The 20,604-nt window shown below is 45.2% G+C and overlaps 1 long non-coding RNA gene across 1 annotated transcript in view; it reads right to left on the bottom strand.

The window, feature by feature from the left end:
- Positions 1 to 414: 414 nt before the first annotated feature.
- LOC128888952 (uncharacterized) overlaps positions 415 to 20,604 on the bottom strand; it is a 71,527-nt gene continuing 51,337 nt past the window's right edge. The window contains exon 3 of the long non-coding RNA XR_008460351.1: positions 415 to 475. This is a non-coding gene — a long non-coding RNA (uncharacterized LOC128888952). The remainder of the gene's footprint in view (positions 476 to 20,604) is intronic.

Below are 20,604 nucleotides of genomic sequence, written 5' to 3'. Positions count from 1 at the left end.
GGTGAGATGAAAGTAAAAAATTTCGGAGGACGTATGACTAGTTGCGAGCGACGACTGATGAACAAGTCTTTGTCTTAGGCTGAGAAGAAGCAACGATGGAAGCATTTGATGGACCATCGAGGACTGTTATGAATTTCCTGTATCGCGAACTTTCCTATTTTGGGATCGCTGCGTAACTGAGTCCCTCGGAATTGAAACTATGGCGGGAATGGCTACTTTCTTTCTCGACAGTATGGGAACTGATTTAATTAAGATAACGCGGGTTCGCATATTCCAGAATCTACAATAGTTTGATAAGGAACGAATTACGTAGCGTGTTTGTCTGATATTGTTTGGCATTAAATTGTCACTTATTCCAGAGTCTATTGAATTATTATCTTATGCTACTCGAATATGTAAACATGTACATACCATTTTTCTGGCGAGCGATGGAGATGGGCTATTATAGTTTGCGTATGTTAGAACTTTGTGAATCCTGTAACAGAAAAGAATGGCTGCCATTAGAGTAGTGAAGGGATGAATTGAACATTTTTTTTTTAAATATCGCAAATGTTTTTTAGAAGGAGAAATAAATACAATACTATATAGAAACTTGTAATTGTCCTTTACTCGTTTAAAATACGTACTGTCGGAGGGTTGAAGAGCCACCCTATGGTGTATCAGAGTTCGCGTGGGCGTGCTGATCCGCGCAGAACGCAATCTCGTTTAGAAGACGAATTTGTTTCCACGGAACTTCGGTTTTGTCCGCAAGCCAAAGCGTCTTGAACGCCGGAATTGGATTACGTCATTATCGAAGGAGTGAGATTCCGCTAATGAGAATATCGAACGATGATGGGAGAATACGCGTGTTCGTGTTTCATGTGTGTTTATTGCGAATGCACTCGCAATGCACATGCCTATCTCTTAATTTATGATTTAATTCAATTTCTGTAACAGTACTGGATTGTCCTGGTCATTTAATTAAAATTATATATCCAGGAAAATTATATTCTCTTATATATCTCCTTTCTGAACGATCCTGAAGAGTCTCTGTGATTAATATGACTGAAACTTGACAAATTATTACAAAATTTTTCTAGTGGAATGCTTTTACCAACAAGAACATATTTCACTCCCTCTACTCGTGACTATTAATATTATTCAACACGAGGTACCCTGTATATTGAAATCGTCGATCGTTCTAGCGCAGAATGTTCCAATAACAATCGTCGAGCAAAAATACGGTTCCATTTCCGTTACTGAAATCATTAAAAGCCACGCCCACGGACTGACGATATTAATTCCTTCGACAGAGAAACGACGGTAATCAATCGCGACGATCGCCGTATTTAGGCGAATAATAAATGGACGATTAAATAAATACGTAGAATAATTCGAGCAACGTCCATTACTTTATAAAGTTTCCTTCGTCACACACTCCAAGAAGGGACACACGAACCACTGCACAAATCGATTAATTCTACTTTTTGAAAAATCTTAAATTTAAGTGTCAAAGCACTTGGTATAATCATAACTTTTTATATTTATAATAACTTTCCTAAATAATAAAAATTAACACCATTAAACGACAAAATTTGTTTGGCCATTGAGTGATAAATAATTTATTTTAGAGGCCATTTCATCTTATTTCTCAATTTTTTGTTCCATGAAGTTAATCGATATAGTTGTAAAAACAAAACGCATTTCAACGTTCTAAATATTTCTATCTGAACTACAGTCGTGAACGATGTCTGATAACCGCATCGAGAACAAATTGAATAAAAATCAGGTCGAAGATTAAACGGAAATCCTGCCCAAGGTGTACACCGGGTGCTAAGTGGTCGGCAAAAATAATTCGAGCAGCCCGCAGGGGTGGGGGCACAGGGGTGGCTGGAGTCAAAGGCTGATTAAAGAAAAATCCGCAACTTGTTGAACGTCTTAAATATTCATCCGCCGATGTAGCATCTACTTAATAACCGGTGTTGCCGACGTCCCTCGGAGCAACCGCCGCCGCCTCTTTTTCTCACCCTTTTGCCGCGATTCTCCCAACCCTCTACCCAACGTCTCGCACCCCTCACGCCGCCGTCTTCCGAGATCCATCGTCTCAGGACTCCACCACGAAGAGCGCGACGACGGGCAAATGAAATCCGCTAAAACGTTTTCTTAGCGGTATCGCCCGGGCTAAAAGCTAAAAGCGCTTTTAAATTCCGCCAACTCTGCCCCCAGCCCCCCCCCCCCCTTCTACCGACCCTCTGGACTTTGCTATGCTAGGCCATCTGTCCCCCACCGTCGCTCGAAAATACAGCGCCGCGGGCGTGATACCGATTAGGCAATTTAAATTGCGTTGTAGATTTATGGAGAAATTTAGATTTCAATTCTTTTTTAAAAATATAAAATAGAAGAAAGTTTATATTGTTGTTAGATATGGTGTTTTCAGCTGGTTCTGATAGGCAGATTTGGAGCCAGAATACTGTTAAATAATTGCACTTGGAATTTTCTGCATTTAAACTAAGTAGCTTAAATTCAAGGTCGCGCTAGCCAAGCACACTTATCTCACACTTTATGATATCCATTCACCTAGACCTCATACACCTACTTCATCTTCTACACAGAAGTTATTACCAAAATAAAACATACTTCAACTTCGCAATCACCCCACGGTACATTTGTTTACCAAAAAGTCTCTGGCTCCATTCACGAGCCCACCGGCTCATCGCAACCTGCTTCGAGAGAGAAGCTTCTCAGCTCTCCTCCCGCTCGGAGGAGGCTTCATTCGCAGAGGATGAAAGCCGCGGGACCCGAGGTGGGGCTTGAAAGAGGAATAGAAATCTAACGGTGAGAAAGAAAGCACCACGACGGAGAGGGACGTTAGCGAAAAGGGGGCAGAAAACGAACACGGAGGGACGAGGACGAGCCGAAGAGAGATAGGATGCGAGCGAGACAAGAAAGAAGTTAAGTGGGTGCACCTACGCTCGGTAAAACAGACCGGTCTCCGAATTGAAGCTGGCAGCGGTCCAGCCTAATGGAGACTCTTAGCGTAATTAAACGTAAACACATTCGAGGCGTCACGCTAATCTGAATGCTTATCAAGGTCCGCCGGTGTTGCCTCAGGGCCGTGTCTACCTGGCGTGTTCATCCTTGGGAATACGGTAGGTTGGGAGAGGAAGAGAGTCCGGCTCCGAAGCCTAACCTTCGCTCAGCGTTTGCGCGAAAATGGCCCTGTCTCCGGCGCTATCGCGTTGTTATTAAGCGAAGGATGTTTCTATTATTCTTTGGTGTATTTTCCCCACTCCTAGATAACGCGCCCGTAAGAAGCTTACTTTACGAGACGGAATTAATGGCCGGGAATTTTAATCCTGGGAGACGCGTCCTTGGTTACCGCGGGGAGAAAATCGGTTGCTTAGTATACTCGAGGAATTTGGAGATCATTCGGTAGCGCTAGATTATCCAGTTACGCGATAAGTTCATCAATTATGAGAAGGAAGGAGATGGATGCTGAGAAAAAGAAAACTGAATTTTTAATTAACGCTTAAAAGTATTCGAAATCCATGTCTATGTAATGACATCAACAGGTACGTTGACCATGACTGGCAGAGTTTCTTACTCAGAAACTAAAAATTTAATTTTAGAGATCAGATATTAAAGAAACAAAATCTGAGAAGTACCGTGAATTTTGAGGGGGTTGCAAAAATAAATATTAAATTTAAATTACATAGTTTCCGATTGTATAAGAGAAATTTTTCCAATGATATGAATATTTTTATTTTCGATGAAGTAATTAATTCGTGATGTAACGGGTTAAAAGCGCGTTTCCTTAGTGTGAGATAGCCTGCTCTCCCAATCGAATTTACGAACACGCGGCGCGCGCGAACCGGCCTCCGCTAATGAAAACATCTTAGCGGCAAACGACAGCTCTTAAATCGCCGCTTCTGCTCTCTAATCTTAAACCTATGTTAACCACTTAACCGCGGCAGTTCGACCGATTGACAAACTCCTCCTCTAGCAGCCACTTTCCGCTGGGACCATTTTATTCTTGTACGAACGCTGCTCGCGATACCGTGGCGGATATCGATAGCTGAAAATAGGATTTCAGGCTACACTTTCGGCATTTTCCAAAAACAAAGAGAAAATCGCTGGCAACTCTAGCCAATTTTTTCTATTCTCGTCGGCCAAGCATTTTTCACCCAGTTTAATAAATGCTAAGTACCTCAGCACGAGATGGGAAGCCAATTATTTTTATAGGACGCGGGAAGATGCTTATCGATCGTAGTCCCCGGTCACAATTTCGTTTCAAAAGTTCTGCACAGTTTCGTTCACCGGTTCTCCAAGAAAAGATCGCAATCGAGTAATTATACAGTGTAAACGCCATAAGATGCATGCGAGAGATATAATAGAAACGCCGGAGAAACTCTGTCCATGCGAGGTGTAATCAGCATTACAGCCTGCACGTGCAATGAGAACGCTTTTTGGCAAGGCTCCCTCGCGGCAAATGAGTCAAATGTGCTTATACTTTATACTGCAAATGATCTCGGTTATGTCGGTGCATTGGGGCGAAAATAATAGCGACCGTCCGACAACCATGCGAATGATGATTGTTGTTGTCTCTATCGTGAGAGTCGGACGTATCTATTTTATTTCAGCAGTTGATTTAATTTTGGTAATCGTGAATCCATAAATATAATAAATTTGGAAAGGTTCTCGTTAACAGTGTTTGAACGGTAAATTCGCAAACATCCTTCCTCGGTACTCAAGTAACATTCTCAAGATTGAAAGTAGACTTCCCAGAGTTTGAAGATTTCTTTGAAACTCCGCACGCTAACGGACAGTGTTAATCTTCTTCGCACACTATCATCCCAATGTCCGTGGAAACAAGAGAAAGTTTTCAATCGTGGCGAAACAAAACTGGCAGCGTTTCGCTGCAGAACAAACCATTTAGCCCATGCGGAATAATAGTGGAAGTGGTCGCGGGACAGCCAATCGACTAAATAGAAGAACCGAAAGGCAGGGGTCGAGCGATTCAAAGCGGGTTCCACGATGCTAATCGGGACTTCCGGCTGGCTTCGATCGGCGACGGTATCGATAGAAAACAAACCCATCCCGCGCCTCTGCCGGCCTATCCCTCTTAAGATCGAGACACGGGACTGGCTGTCCAAACAAATGAAAGCTAATGGAAGGCGCAAGGCCTACTGTCTGCGACCTCCTCTGTTCCACGATCGACGGACGATCGATCCGACTCCCAGAATGCGGCAATGCCTCGGCTTTTAAGGCACTTTCACATGCACTCACCGAGAAGACGTGTGCTGCGGAGGATGGGCACCTGACGCAACACCCAAAAATGGGATCAATCTAATGATGGAAATCGTGCAAAGTGACGATCGCTCGATTGGTAAACAGAAGCTTCAGTGGAGAATTAAAATTTGGGGATGGATATTCAAATGGCTGCTTCTTTTACTTGGAAATTCACCAAAAATATTAGCAAGGAAATAAATGTACTGTTGGTGTGGAAATGTAGACAGTTGAGGATAATCTTCTTTGTCGATAGACAATAGATATATTCTTCTTCAAAAGATCACCTATGCTCGCCATACTTACAAAGTATTAAGAGCTCACTCGAGGGAAAGAAGGCAGTAGATAAAAGACGGGTCGATGTCTTCGGTTTTCCTCCCACGGCTATCAATTCCGTCGTCAAAGGCTGTCCGCGCGGACAAATTATTCAAAACGCGGCGTTAGCTATGTCTGGTGGAGTGTCTCTCAGATTTTTACCATTGGACGGACGAGTAAGGTGCAAGTGGACGGCCTCGCTATGGCTGCCTTATGGAAGCAAGTAGATTAAGCCGGATTATGGTAATGTCGCAAGTCGGAATCTACTGTCTGACTAGGGAAGGACACGGTTCTACGTGTCCGTATTCGGTCGAGTCGAGGAATACTGCGTACTCCGTCACCCTGAACTAAAATTGACTCTGGAGTCTATGCATAGCTTATAAAGAATATTATTGATTTATGTCTCCGTTCTTACAGAACTCGATGGTAGTGTTTATGGGGTTAGATATTCGCTGGTAATCGGTTTAAATGAACCTACTTATTTTTGTTTCGATCAAGGTAATATCGTTTAATTCTGCGAGGAATATTAAAGTAATTTGTACTAGGTAGCTTCAATTCTAAATAGCACGAGGCCCTCTTAAATTCTGTACCCTTTGAAAATAAATGTACCTCGTGTGCAACGTCACGATTCGTGACACCTGCCCTTCAAGTCGTAACGGAAACGCAATTCGCGAATTGCGCCCTCGCCCGCGCATATGCGACAGGAACTTTTTCAAACATTTAAGGAACCGACCGCTGCATTATAAATAATGCTTCGGACTGGCGTGCACGGAAAGGAGAAGCATCGAGCGGGCGTGTGTAAAGAAATAATGAGGTCATCCACTTGAGGTGTAATACAACGTCCCGCGTCAGGTGATTTACAGGCAAAAACGCACGCGAAGGGGGAACTTATATGAAGTGGGAGGAGCAGATGGGCTTGCAGAACGTGGAACGAGATCAATGGCTAAATCTAAGGCTAATAGACACGTCACTATTTTTAATCTTCGATCTAGAAATAATTGAATCGGAGCGAAAATAACATCAGGAGAGCTTTGATCAAGGAGCACAATCATACCACTAATAAATTATATAATTCGTTCCTTACCAACCTAGACGTAACTTTCCAAGGCAATTACGAGACGGATCCTCACTCGGCGAATTCATATTTTTGTCAAGTCGACGTTGATCGAAGCCTCCCGACACCTAGGTTATCCTCGCGATCGATGAAAGTAATGGATAGTTATTATTTAAAACGCCTAATAGCTCGGAGCTAATAGTTTCCTCTTCTAATGTCCTGGACGTCGAATCCGCGGTGGCTAATGGACGCTTCTCATTATGCAAATTGGGCAGGTGAGGCTTCAAACGCTTTTAAGATCTCGATCGGAGCCAGCGTCGATCTTTGCTTCGATCGGACAAACGTATCGGTGCTTAATTGCCAGGACATCGGCGACTTGGACCCTAAATATTTTACTCCCTCTACCCCGGAACAATGAACCACGGTGGAAACACAATGGCCGGGGAACAGGTGACTCCGGAGCGGTCCGTTTCAGATTTCGATCAGGAGTCGCGCCACGGTTCGTGTAACGAAGTTATAAATTACGACGAGAATAAAGAGATAAGCCTCGCCAGGGCAGCGCACCGTTGACGAGCCTTTATTGCGAAATCATTGCGGCGTTTGTTTGAAAGCTTCATTTCGTCCGGCGTTTACGATGATTAAAATTTCGCTGCTCGGCGTTACGCTCGCTGACTCAATTGCTCGCCACCCCACCTTAAACCCTAAATAGCTTCAATTCTAAATACTTAGCTTCAGTCCTAAAATACTTCTATCCAAGAATGCTCCAACCCCTAAATAGCTTGAATACACCGTTCTCCAAGATGATTACGCATCCTACACACAGAATAATCGTCCCACAGGAGGGTGGTTCATCTCAGGGGGTGAACAGAAGAAAAGTTTGAATACCATCTCCGACATAAACAACTCAAACGTTTATTTCCATCGATACATTCATCGACTTCCAAAGAGTTCCTGTACATTTCCTATCCATCATCCTAAATTCACCAATTACCTGGACTATAAAAACTTCCCTTTTTCAAAAAGTCCCTTACACTTTCAAGCCACCGACTTAACCCAACCATACGGTGGCGCGAATAACACTTAACACAGGCCACCCTGCTACAGGACGACCCAGGGCCATTTTTAACGAATAAAGTAATCGAGTGTCCGTCAGAACCTAATGTCCGTCGACCTCGAGTTACCCCGGTCACCGACCATGCGGTGCATAATGCCTAAGACGTGCCCGTGATAAATTGCGCCAGCAGACACGGTATCGTTCGGCCACATTCCGCAATCTCCTGGCTGGGACGGTTTTCGCAGTGTATTTAAAGAAATATCCCGCGACGGCGTCCACGCGAACAGACGTAATGCGCCGGCTGATTACGGTGAAGAATGTTATTGGCAGATTCAATAAATTACTGCCACGCCAGCTATCGGATGACGGCATCTTGGCGGCCGTGCAGCGTCCACTGGTTGGCGAAATAGTTGTTAGGCGGTTGTTTATTTGCTCGTCGGACGGAACGATACACACGGAGACCACGTCAAGGGGAGAAGCGTGCTGAAAAAGGAAATTTGATTTCGCGAACCAGCCTGGGACTAAATTATTTCCGATGCTCGCTCGGCGTTGAACGTGATGGATCGAACGTCTCGACGCGAAAGAAAATTCTATTTTAATTCCATCTTATTTTATTCTGGTCCTGAATTCTATTTTCCGGAAAGTCAAAGGGAAAGAAATTCTTCTAGACGACGTGATTCCCAAGCTCGAGGAGCAAAATGCAGCCGGATCCTTCGCGTTTGATCATTATACGGGAGTGGTCGGCGATCAGAATCGAATAAAGGGACGTCCGTTGTTGCTCTATTGCCGTCGTTATATCTATTGTCGAGTATCCGTTAGAGTTTTGAGTATAATACGAGGCAACTACCGAGGACTGGGGACAGCAGAAGGAAGGTCGCCACTCTGCAAGTCGAGAGCTGCCTTTGACTGGTCGTCGTAATACAACGGCAATTAGCAGTAAACCTAGCTCGCCTACGCCCCACCTCTCCATCGCAGGGGCTTTTAGCTCGCGCATTTCATAGTGTTTGTGTCGTCTCGTCAACAGCGACATATGAAGAGGTTTAAGCCTTGTTTAACACGACAATGCGCAATTAGAAATCTCCTCCCGCGAATTTTCTCAGGCATTTCATAGTTTCGATCAATGTATCGGTGAATTATTTTATAATGAACATAATTTTCTTTTATATAAAATATGCTATGGTTCCTTTACTTCCAATTAGCTGTATTTTTACTAGAATACTATCGAATCATCCCTTAAGTAATTTCGCCGTTTATGTCTATTAATGTAATAAATAAACATCTTCGAATTTAAATAGCTTCAACCCTAAATGGCTTCAATTCTAAATAGTCGTCTTCCCAAGACCAATATTTCTTGTAACTATTAGTACCTCGATGAAATCGCCATAATACCCTACAGAATCTTGTTACCGATTCTCCACCGATAAGTTGTTTTTTAATAAACTCGCCTCATCCTCGATTACCAAGCTCGTTTGGCCTTTAACGGCTGAAAGTATTCTCTGGAAACTGCGCGAGGCGTAATAGCGTAATTCACCCTGATACGCCGGCGAATTACGAACTTTCTCCATAGGAAAGGCGGACAGGAAAGCTGCGACGAGTAGGGCCGCGGGCACATGTCGTCGTGCAGCGAAACAGCGGAACGATGGAGGAAGAAGTGAATAGAAAACAGTTAATTTTCATTTAATTTCATAGCTGTCAGGGCCACGTGACACCGTGACCCCGTCACGCTTCTTATTCTAATGCTGCGCTCTGAAGAAGGGTGAGGGGGTGCGTTTACATGGTGGATTTTTAGCTGGCACGTTAATCGCTCGTAATGGCGCGCATAATAGATCATTAGGAGACGAATTTATGTCTCGATGACGAAGGTGAGCTCACATGCCGCCGCCGCCGCCGCCGTCGCCGTCGCCCCCCCCCCTCTGCCCCCCGAAATCATTTAGACGAATGCTGGTCGATTTCTAACCTTCGATTTTAAGGGACGCCATGCTGAATCAGTCAGTGACAGAAAATTTTTCCAGGCTGAATTAATTTTTTAGCTGGTTCTTGTATTTATTCATAGCGTATAATACTCTCTGTGAGCCGAATAAGTGCGGAGCCATTAAAGCGTTCTAATGGAGACAAATTCGCGTTAAACGGACGATCGCAGACGTTCGCAAAATAAAATCTCGGACATAATGAAACGGACAATTCGCTTTTTCATCGGAAATTAAATACGGTGCGTCGTCGACGGTAGATTTCCAGGCCGTTGGGCAAAAATATTATTATTTTAAAAAGAGGAACGTTAAATATTGGCAGAAAGTCCCGTTGATTCGCAAATCGTTACAATTTTAATTAGAAACGCTGCACATATGAATCAATTAACTGGCGACCGTGGAGGGGGCGGATGGGGAGCAACAAAAAATAAAAGCAAAATTCAAAGTATGCAGGGAAAACATCCTGAAAATCAAATACATGTATTTATCACGGTGTATTTCCCGGACGATGGCATGGAATTTTTCCCGCCCCGTCGCGTAATTACTGGATACCGTACACCCAACGTTTTTCCCTCCAATTAATTAAAATTCAAATTCTACTTTTACATAATTCGTAATATATTGCTTTATCTCCGTATTATTTTTACGTTATATGGGAAGCGCTCGCCGGTGGCGGCCGCCGTCCGTTTATTTTATACCGTGTTCAATATGTAAGTATCGTAAATAAAATTGCACACCGACAGAGGGGAGAGGGTAATGGAGGTGGAAGGGAGGAAAGGGAGGAAAGGTCAGAGAGCAAACGAGAGAGGAAATTGAGAGATCTACCGTCACTGCGCGAAAGAGTCCCCCCGGGGATCAGAAAAGAAATAATGTGTGCGCTTGCTTGTTCGTTCGAAAATTTCATTTGTCGGATGGTCCGTCAAATATTCTAACGAATGCAGAATCAGGTGTGTCGCGAAAAATAATTTAATATGGGACTATTTAAGGTACACCTTGAAAGAAACGTTAGTGAAGAAACGAAACGCCATATTGTTATTATTACTACTTTACATACTATACAGATTAATCCTTCTTTACCTCCCTCGAGGTCTTCCGCAGGATCACATAAATTGTCTAATTAATAACGAATATGAGAATGAACGCTGTACAAAAATAGAGATTAAAACAAACTATGCATATCGAAAATAAAATAAAAAAAAACGCGAGTAATAATCCCAGAATAAAATCAAATTTTGAAAAGCCCTTTAACATACGTGTAAATAGCGCTAAAGACTGCGGCATATACAAGTTTGAGCGAAATTGGAAACGTTGTCCAAAAAAGTGTCCGATTTCGCGTGGAATAACCCTCCAGCGCGTGTATAATATGGAACCATCGCGATAAACCAGGACAACAAATAAAATCGGCTAATTTAACGAGCACGGTGATACACACAATAGGAAATAAACGCACGCTGGGAGAGTTAACAACGATACCAAACAATAACAAACCAGCCAACGCGATGAACGAGGTTACGCTAACAGAGGCGAAACAAAGCTATTCATGGAATAGACAACGACAATCTTCATTTGCAATTGGATTAATTATTGACGATATAATTAATGTAATTGGTAAGTAAATAATTGGAAATGCGGCGGGCAAATAGAGCCAGTGTTCGCGCAACAATAAAATATGTAATCGGGTAATTACGGATCAACGTTCGCCGATTTGGACCACGTGCGTCCGCCTGATCGGTGAACGATGAGGCGTGTGCCCAAATATACAAGAATTTCACTCTCTATCGCAGTTGACAGATTAATTTTTATTTATTCTACTCTAACGACCCTTACGATAGACTCTAAAATTGATTGATCAGTTAGTACAAACAAGTTAAAATGTGTCATTTTTCAGAAGAAACCTCTGCCTCAATAGGGACATCGTCCTCCCAAGCATAATTCACAATCGCCCAACCATACCAGACGTCGTCACGCGTCATCTGCACGTCTTCCATCATAGGAGAGATTTAAAAAATTCCTCGTTAAATCAAACATCCCAAGCGCCACAAGCAAGCCCAGAATTTCTCACGGCGCTAAGTAGCAACGGAGAAAGAACGACGACAGCCACGAGGAAGACGGGCCGAACAGAGGTGAAGGGAGAGAAGCAGAAGAAGAAGAAAACGAGGCCGTGTCGGCGGGAAGTGGCGATCTAAATAGAAACCTCTTTAGGGGCATAACTCGGCGCACGCCGTCTGTGAAAGACGCATAGCCCTCGTAGAGGGGCGTCGCTTGGTGTCTTCGTAACCGGGTCTGACGGATAGCGCCGGAAATAGCGAAAAGGACGGGTGCGCAGGCGAGATATCGTGCACCGTGGCCCACGAGAGACCCGTGAACCTAAAGCATCGACGAAGGTTAGGTGTCGGACCGTCTGGGAATCCGAGTGTCTCGTGGATGACGGAGTCTTGGCGTCGAACCACCGTGTCGAACGATTTCTGAACACCTGATGGACGACTGACCTACCTCTTCAAGGCTGACAGGTGAATTCAGCTCTTTGGATAGGGTTCTTAGTGATTTCCTAAATTATTGTCCTCGAGGAAATACAATCTTTCAAGTATCGAATAGGTAACCTTGTTAATAAAATGAAGACTCCCTTCTTCGTACTTCTTCAAGACCAAAAATGTATAATTCTATCTAGAATTCTAAACAGTTAGTTCGTTGCGTATAAACCAGTTTCAGGTGTCCCTTTTTTCTCGGTGTTGGAATATATTTAAATCTTAACCGATATATTTAAAGAACACCGAAGCATTAAGCGAGGGTTCGTCGAAAATTGCGCTAGACCAGGTTTTCTTTTCTCATGGAAACACCTCGCTGAACTATGCCGCGGGACCGTGGTGTGCGTAAGCATTGTCGATGCGCGTTGGTGTCTCCGTATCGGGCGCATCCATCTGCCGCGAAAAGGACACGCATTATCCGAGTACTTGTATTCCGTGCATTAGCGGGGACAGAGTGCTAATGCAGAAATCTGGTATCGGTTAATTAATAACCGTAAAACTCAAACCCTCTGCCCTCGGTTCGTGCACCGCGGCGCGTTATTTGATTTCCTCGAGATACTCACTCTCCTACCCTCCCTCTCTCACCCTCTTTCTCTCTTTCATCCAGCACGCACAAATGGCATGAAACGCGATGCTTTAAAAACTTGCAGGAATAATAAGTTCCTTTCGCGGCTTTTTTAACCTAATACTTTTCCTCGTTAATGTAACGTTACTTACCGCGGCCTTTGTTCCCCTGCTTCAGCGAAACGTTTCCATGAATTATACGCGTCTACTGGCTCGTCTTAATTAGCGAATTATTTAATGAAAACAGATCCGCGGGTTTTTTTCCGCTGACGTCAGACGTCGGACGGGCTCCTCGATCGTCGAGGAGAGACGCCTTCTTCCCTTTCACGGATTCCTGACGCGGTAATGGCTACCAAGGGTGCCGAGGGCTGCCTAAGTTTCACGTGGAACAGTATTTGCCCACATCGATTATTTCGTTTTGCGTTGAAATTCAATCGTCTCGTATTCGATGAGTCGTTGAGTCACCAGAATCTATACATTTTTAACCAAAATAATGTACCAATGTTATAGGGTTTGCTACTTTAACTAGGACCAACAGCCTCCATTAAAATATTTTGCGGTTCGCACAGTTCGATTACCGCAAAATAAATTTGGTGATCCGAAACTCGAGCCCGCAAGTTATTATCAAGTTGTCCAAGGTATTATGCACCGTTTACTATACCGATACGCTTACCAGGATCGATATCCTCGCGGTACGTGTGCGTGGGCCTCGACTTGTAGATAGGAGTGAACCACTTCTAAATTCGCATCCTCCTGAGAAGCTTACTAATGGTTTACATCATCCCCAAATTTTCTAAGTCTAACATTCCAAGCTACATATCTAAGAAACGACTAACTCCCATAAACTAACACTTATGAGCGTTTGTAAAAACGATCATAGACTCTTTAACAATGTCTAACGATTCAGTCGGCGCAACTTCTCGAATGATGCGTGGGGGTGGAAGAACACACGCTCGGTAATAATTAAAGCCCCGCGCGCACGTCTGTGACCTAATTTATCGATTAGGTTCCATTAACGAGCGGACGCGTTAATAACCGGAAAATTGCAGAAAGAAACACAGAACGGCGGGCAAAGAGAATCAAACGCGGCGCGGGCTGACGGAGCGCGCAGGGTGTCGCGGGCGGGCGAGGGTGGCTAGGGTGGAACAGGAGACGGCGGAGGAACGCGGCGGGGTGTGGAGGGGGCGGCAGATCGAGGGGGTGGCTCGAGTGACGGGCCAGAGGGGGTTGGGTGCGGGGATCCGAAGGGGCTGCGTCGTAGTCGCACGCACACGAGGACACACTCGCGTGCAGCCCTCGCCTCGGGCTGCGGAGGAGCCTCGCAATTTAACCGGTTCGACATTCGCCTCGAGCTCGTAATTGGCAGGACGAATGAAAGAGCCCCGCGGACGAGGACGAGTGGTCGGGATTAACGATGGCGAATGGATCAGAAATTCTCCGCGAAAATAAAGTAGGTAGCTGGGTTGGCGGTATAGGTATAGGTATAGTCCGCGGCCGTAGGTACGAGCCTTTGTTTGTCGTTCGCTCCAATTACCTCCGGCCTCTCCCGGTAGCTTCATAATTAACTCCCACTCATTTAACAAACTTTACTTTTAATGTTTTAAAAATAGTAATTAGCAGTGGCGGCAAGAGAAGAAGAAGGTGGAGGTGGAGGTGGAGGCGGAGGAGGAGGCGGAGAAGGAGGAGGTTGGAGGAGGATGAGGACTAGGAGACGGTGGAACCGGGGCGGTGAAGGGGGTACGATGTGGTAGAGAAGCTCGAACAGGAGGAGGAGGAGGTGGTGGAGATGTATGAAGAGACGGAGGGAAGAGAAGAGGGGTTGGCAGAGGAGGTAGACGAAGGGTAGGGGGTGAGGGTGACTGGTGGTGGGGCGGGAGGGGTTGGAAGGAGAGTTGGTAGCGGAGACGGTGGTGGTGGTAATGCTGGCGGTGGCGATGCGGGGGAGTGTAGAGGGGGTGTAATTAACTATCATGCAACCCCTTCCCAACAGCAGCAGCCGGCGTAGCAAGGAGGTAATTGGACCGGAGTCTTATACGTGTGGAGCTCCGCTGGAGGGCGGTAGGGGGGAGGGGGAAGAGGCTGCCAGGATAAAGGGTTGCTTAAAATTGCACACAGTGCTGCATTATGGAACCTCTGACGAGCTTCCAGGGAACGACCGTACGGATGGCGGCGTGGAAATCCATTAACCTCCCCCCGCCGCCGTCTCCTCCATCTCCTACGCCACCACCACCACCCTCCCCCTCTCCGGGCCACCCTCCCAACCCCCCCATCTACTCTCCAGTCGCGAATTAATTGCGATCGTCTAAGGGCGAGTCTTTGTCGGAGTCTGCCCTGACTACCTGTATGGCCGAAGTCGCGATTCAATTTTAGGCGTACCTGCGACGAGCATAAGAAGGCTGACAGCGTTCGCCTTCGACGACGGGGGATCGTAACGGCTTCTCAAGCGGCGCTTAGACAGGTACGGTTAGCTTAGCCGGCAGAAGATTTCGATCAAGACGCAACGAGGGCGAACAATCGGAAGTTCGACTTTGTTTAAACTCAGCGGAAGCATTCGCATTGAGGTCTAAAGCTGGAAAAGAAAGTATTCGTACCGTCTATATTCATTGAAGAAGTTTGTCTAAATTAAATGTTAGATGTCATGTTTCCAAATAAATGCTTCGATATAAATATGTACATAAATAGACTTCACACGTGTAAATATTTATAATAAAAAATTCATTTGGAAACATCAAACCTATCAATCAATTTAGACAAAAGTCTTCGATAGACATAAAAGTTATGAATAGTATATAGGCGAGTCAATTTTATGATCGATACAGGGAAGAGGTAGAATACGGATAGCGGGACCGTAATAATCGTAGAATGGCCTTATCAAAGGGATTATGACATTGGCGGAGAGTTCAGGCTGTGTTAATCAGAACTTAAAGGCCTTCAGTTGGCCGAGGGTACGCGGTGTCGTAAGGGCTTCCCCATAGGGAAGAGAAACCCCATTGGTGCTCCCAACTAATCAGCACCAAGACGTCAATCTGCCTCTCCGTGCACATAAGTGGAGTACGGAACTTGTTCTCGCTCGGCGTAATACCGTACACGATTCACGAAACTGATTCGCGCTGGGGGGAATTGAAGTTATCATTGCGCTATATTCGATGAGCAGTGTGCAAATATCTGGAGGAAACTTTTCCTTCCCGAGGTAAGAAAAAAGTAAATAAATCGTAGATAATTTTTGCCAGCGACTGCTTATCCAAAGACTTGAAATGTGAAAGAAATTGCTCGGTAAGTGGGAACGCTAACCAGCGACTTCGCAGATTTAGATGATTAACCGGCCAACGCTGGGAATCGACGATTTGCGAGGCATAATTAACGAAATTCATTATCCCCGGTCGAAACTAATTTTGTAACGCGTCTCCTACGCCACCGCGGCCCCTTAATCGCGAAAAACCCTGAAATTTAATTAAATTTAGGAACGCGAAAGTGAACGAGGCAGGACGGAAGGGAAAGAACGACGGTGGTCGATGCTAATAACGTTCTTGTCGTGCCATACAGGTATTAACCGCTGAAAATGACGACATTCTAGATTATCGCGCTGAGATCCTTTGCCAGATCGATTCTTCAGATCCTTCGGATATGCCCATTAGCGCGTTCTAGTATTAGCTTTCAATTCAAAGGCTCGGCCAAGGAGGGTGATCTGTTAATTGTATATTAAAAACACGAATTTAATAATGATTCGTCTGAAAGTAAGAGTTAAAAATAAATTACAATTGATATTGCATCGTAGAATTAATTGACTTTCAATTACGAACCCTAGCGTTTGGTTACCGGGTTAGGTTAAGCTGTTCAGCAGGTGGATTCAATAATTCGCGCGGCAAAAGAATGGACGTCGCCGGGAGTCCTCGCCATTGAGATTTAAACCGCGCAAGAGTTTACTTCGGTCGATCCCAACGACGTTGTAAAGAGAAACGTAATTAGTCGTACATATATACCGTCACAATAAAAGTGGCAATAAAATCTCGAGCCCCGAGGAAGATACAACGGCTCGGAGAGGAATTCAGGTTATAATACCGGATGAGAAACGCCTGCGATATTGCAAGAAATTGGAACAGCATAGCCCTTCGTAAACGTTACGTTATTATAGCAGAATTATTGCTGCCGCGGCTTATATTGCATTGGGGAGCATCGTTAATTGAACTCACCGCCGTGATTCCTGTTAATTTAATTCAAGTAAATTTCTGATTAAATAATTTCATGCGAGATCAGGGTCGAGCGAAAGGGCGCCAATTAATTTCGCGTTCGTGAAGACAGCTTTTACAAAGTCCTGCGATATTCGTCGATATTTTCAACGAACCGTTTCGTTTGACAATCGAGCCTCGAGGACACAGTTTTAACTCTGTTAACTCCTTCGTTCCACGATATTTTTCCCGGAGTGCCTTGTGTACTGTTGCAGGTTTAATTTTAGTTTAAACACGGTCACTGCGCATACTTCGCGTGCCTTCGTACCGGAAATGTAAACATATCTGTCGTAGCCTTTTTACGATAATAAAATTGGGTTTTGAAAATCCAGATGTTTGTACATGTATGTATGATTGACTATTTCTTTTTAATCCTTTCAGACCTAGCGTCAACAATTTAGGACACAAAATTTAAAAATTGCCAGTTTTCCTCGAAAACTACACTTTTAGGATTTTTAAACATTTTTTCCTACTGATTTTAGTCTAAGTTAATTCTAAAAGTTAAACTACATTGGTATGAGAAAAAAAAATAATTCAAGTGTGAAAGGGTTAAGGATACGTTGTGATCTGCCTACGTTCACCAACGTCACCAAAGATCCTAAAGGAGCCACGATCGTTTGTTTGCGTGGGTCACGACTAAATTAAAATAAGCTATAAATTCTGCATAAATGAGTCAGACGATGTTCTCCCAGAGTTGAGGTAATGGAGCGATCACGACAGTCGGAGCCTCCTAAGGCAACGTCGTCCTCTGGAAAGGATCATCGGCCTTGAGAGAACGCTCGCTCGCGCGCATCTCGAAATATTTGCGCGGGTCTAACATTTTCTTCACGCGAAGGATCGTTTAAGACGTTGCAATACCAACAGTGCCGGTATAATGTCCCGCCGACTTTGCTCTTATTGGGATGCCATCGAGTCGTTCCACTCGCCGTCTCTCTTCTTTCTTCGCCAGCTCACCACACCTCCGCGTTCCCTCGCTTCCATTCCATCCACATTTTCGCCGTCTTCGTCGCGCCCGCGACATCGTCCACCTCCCGTCTCCTCCACACCAAGTACCGAGAGTCCTCTTCCTCCAGGTTCCGCTGGCCGCGGACTTCGTCGTCTGCGAGGATCCCGTCCTTCTTTCTCGTCCGGTGTCCTTTCTCCTTCTCTGTCCTTTTCACGGCTCCTTTCGACGACGACATTTTATCCTCCTCGCGGGAGGAGACACCCTGAGATTCACGAAGGTGTGTGTCCCTTCTTCGTGCTCCCCCTCGTCCCTCCCCAGCGCCGCAAGTTTCCATGGTTCTTCCTTGTTCCTTCGTGTGTACCACCACACAATTACAGAAACGACTCTGTTAACTCTTGTGCCCTTTTGCCTCGTTCCTCGTCCTGTGCTCCTCGGGTAAGCATTAACCTAACGTAACCTCGGCGCTGGGATTTTCTCCCGGAGTATTTTCGGTCGTGATAAAATTCCTTGCCCCGGCTGCGTATTTCTTTAAGGTTAATTCAATTGCGGCCGCCCGGCACGCGGCTCGCGACTTGTTTCTTTTGTGACGCTCGCCCTCGGGAGCTGGGCTAACCAGCCGCGATTAAACGTCGTCGAGTGACGTCGTAGACACCGATCGCTTGGGCAGGCTAAGAGACTCGCGAGGATTCGCGATTTCTTGAACTGTTTTGCGATGTGCGAAGGCTTTGGAAGTTGATAAAATGATCAGAGGTCGTCCGTGTTTGTGATTATTCTATTTTCTGCCAAACAACCCCGTAAACAACTCTCCAAATATGTCTTCATAAATACCCAAGATCCCGACTTCATAAATTTCTTCGTCACCCCCTCAAAAAAATTACAAACTTTGACGCGTTTCTGACCCTCCAAGGTGTGCATGCACCCTCAATAATCCACCGTCCAATCTCCATTGCGGCCGGCCAAATGGCCTCGAGGTTAAACACACACCTGCTCGTTGCTAAAAAAAATCAATTTTACACGCCGCGGTTCCGTTGCACAATCGTTCGAGCGGTAATTATTAATGAAGACGTTCCGAGGGCGGTTCGTGCCCGTCCATGCAAGTACAAGTGTTATTCGCGCACCGAGTTTCCTACGTGCGCGAAAGCATCCTCCTTCTGCGGGGCTACACATCCCAGAAGCCAGAGGTACACGCCGCGCAGTCGTAAGATCGGACTTCCACGAAGCCGCGTTTCCTAATTAATTAAAATAATTAAGACCCGGCCGAGTTATTGCTCGAACGTCCGCGAGATACCGCGTCACTGCTGTATTATGAACCGCGCACACCAGCCCGAGAGGGCTCGTCTTCGGTGCACCGGGTGTCCAGCGAGTTTCTCCACTCGCCACAGGTATCTAGGTAATGTTTACAGCCTTGGAAACGAGACTGTGGACATTACAGTGTGCATAAGTTATATTGAGTTAAGGAAAGAGGTCACGCATAATTATGATATATGAAATGGAATCGGATTCTCTTGTTTTAATTTCGTTTACGTTTCGAGTAATTTGTACTGATGATTAGAAAATTAAATGCTGTATAGAAAGGAACCAAGTTTTTCTAAAATGAAACAAGGGTTAAATACAGAGGTTAAATATAGCATTAACAAAGTAATTCGTTGTTTACGAGTTCCCTAATGATTCCAGTTTATCTTGAGCCTCGCGAAGTTCCAACGGGCTCCTGTGTACACCCCAACATTTTAACCCTCGTTCAAAAACTCTTTCATCCCACAGGGATTCCACAAATTATGGGAGAAAACATTCCCAAGCGATCGCGAACAAAACGGCTGGCAAGCTAACGGAGGACAATTATTTGCCCTAAAACGACGTCGGTGGTTCGTCAACTGTGGTCGTCAGGATCAAAAACACGAGCACCCTCCCCCTGTAGCCGTATTTCCTTCCGGTCCGCGATCTTTAATCCCTATTTGAACAAAAACGGCCTCCGTCCAGTACGCGTCCATCCTCGATCTCCACGGTGGTGAAATATATTTTTCTCTCGTCCCTCCCCACCCCCGAATAATTCCTACGTTATTATATCCGCTTTTCGTCGCAGCCAGCGGACCTGGACCAGATACAAACCGTTCCACTGCTCGTCGAGTGGGTTTAAACAGTTCGTCGGTGGAAACAGAGCATGGTCCTGTATAGATGTGTATATATATATATATATATATATGAGCATGGGACGCGAAGGAAAGAAGTTACGGGGTGGTTGGATAGGGGTGCAGAGGGTTTATGTAGGTGGGCACACGTACATACGTGCCGGATGCACGTTCAATATTTGAGGGGATTTAAATTCGGACGTTGGACGTCCGGACGAATTTCAGTTGGATCGTTTAAAGGTACGCCCGCCGTCGGGCCCTCGTGAATGATTAAAACGGCTTCGTCCTGGAAAGGAGCAAGCGGAGTCTGCGTCTTGGCGAGACTTTTTCCGGAATTGTCTACGTGCAAACCGTACGCCAGAACGAAATATCGGCGTCAGGGCCTGGCTCGCGTATAAATAGAGAATTTTTTTTCCAACAGCACGGATGAAGTCAACGAAGATCCTCCAGTGGCAGTTTACTGATAGCAGGAACGGTAAATTTGAAGCACGAGCCTGACAAACCGCTAGGTAGAATTACCTTCGTCATGGATCGTTCGATCAAGGAGACTGAGCAATTAAAT

The sequence above is a fragment of the Hylaeus anthracinus genome, unplaced genomic scaffold (genome assembly GCF_026225885.1).
Source record: "Hylaeus anthracinus isolate JK02 unplaced genomic scaffold, UHH_iyHylAnth1.0_haploid 11994, whole genome shotgun sequence".
Taxonomy (NCBI): Eukaryota; Metazoa; Arthropoda; class Insecta; order Hymenoptera; family Colletidae; genus Hylaeus; species Hylaeus anthracinus.
Note: the sequence above shows the minus strand (reverse complement) of the source record. Positions and strands in the feature narration are given on the sequence as shown.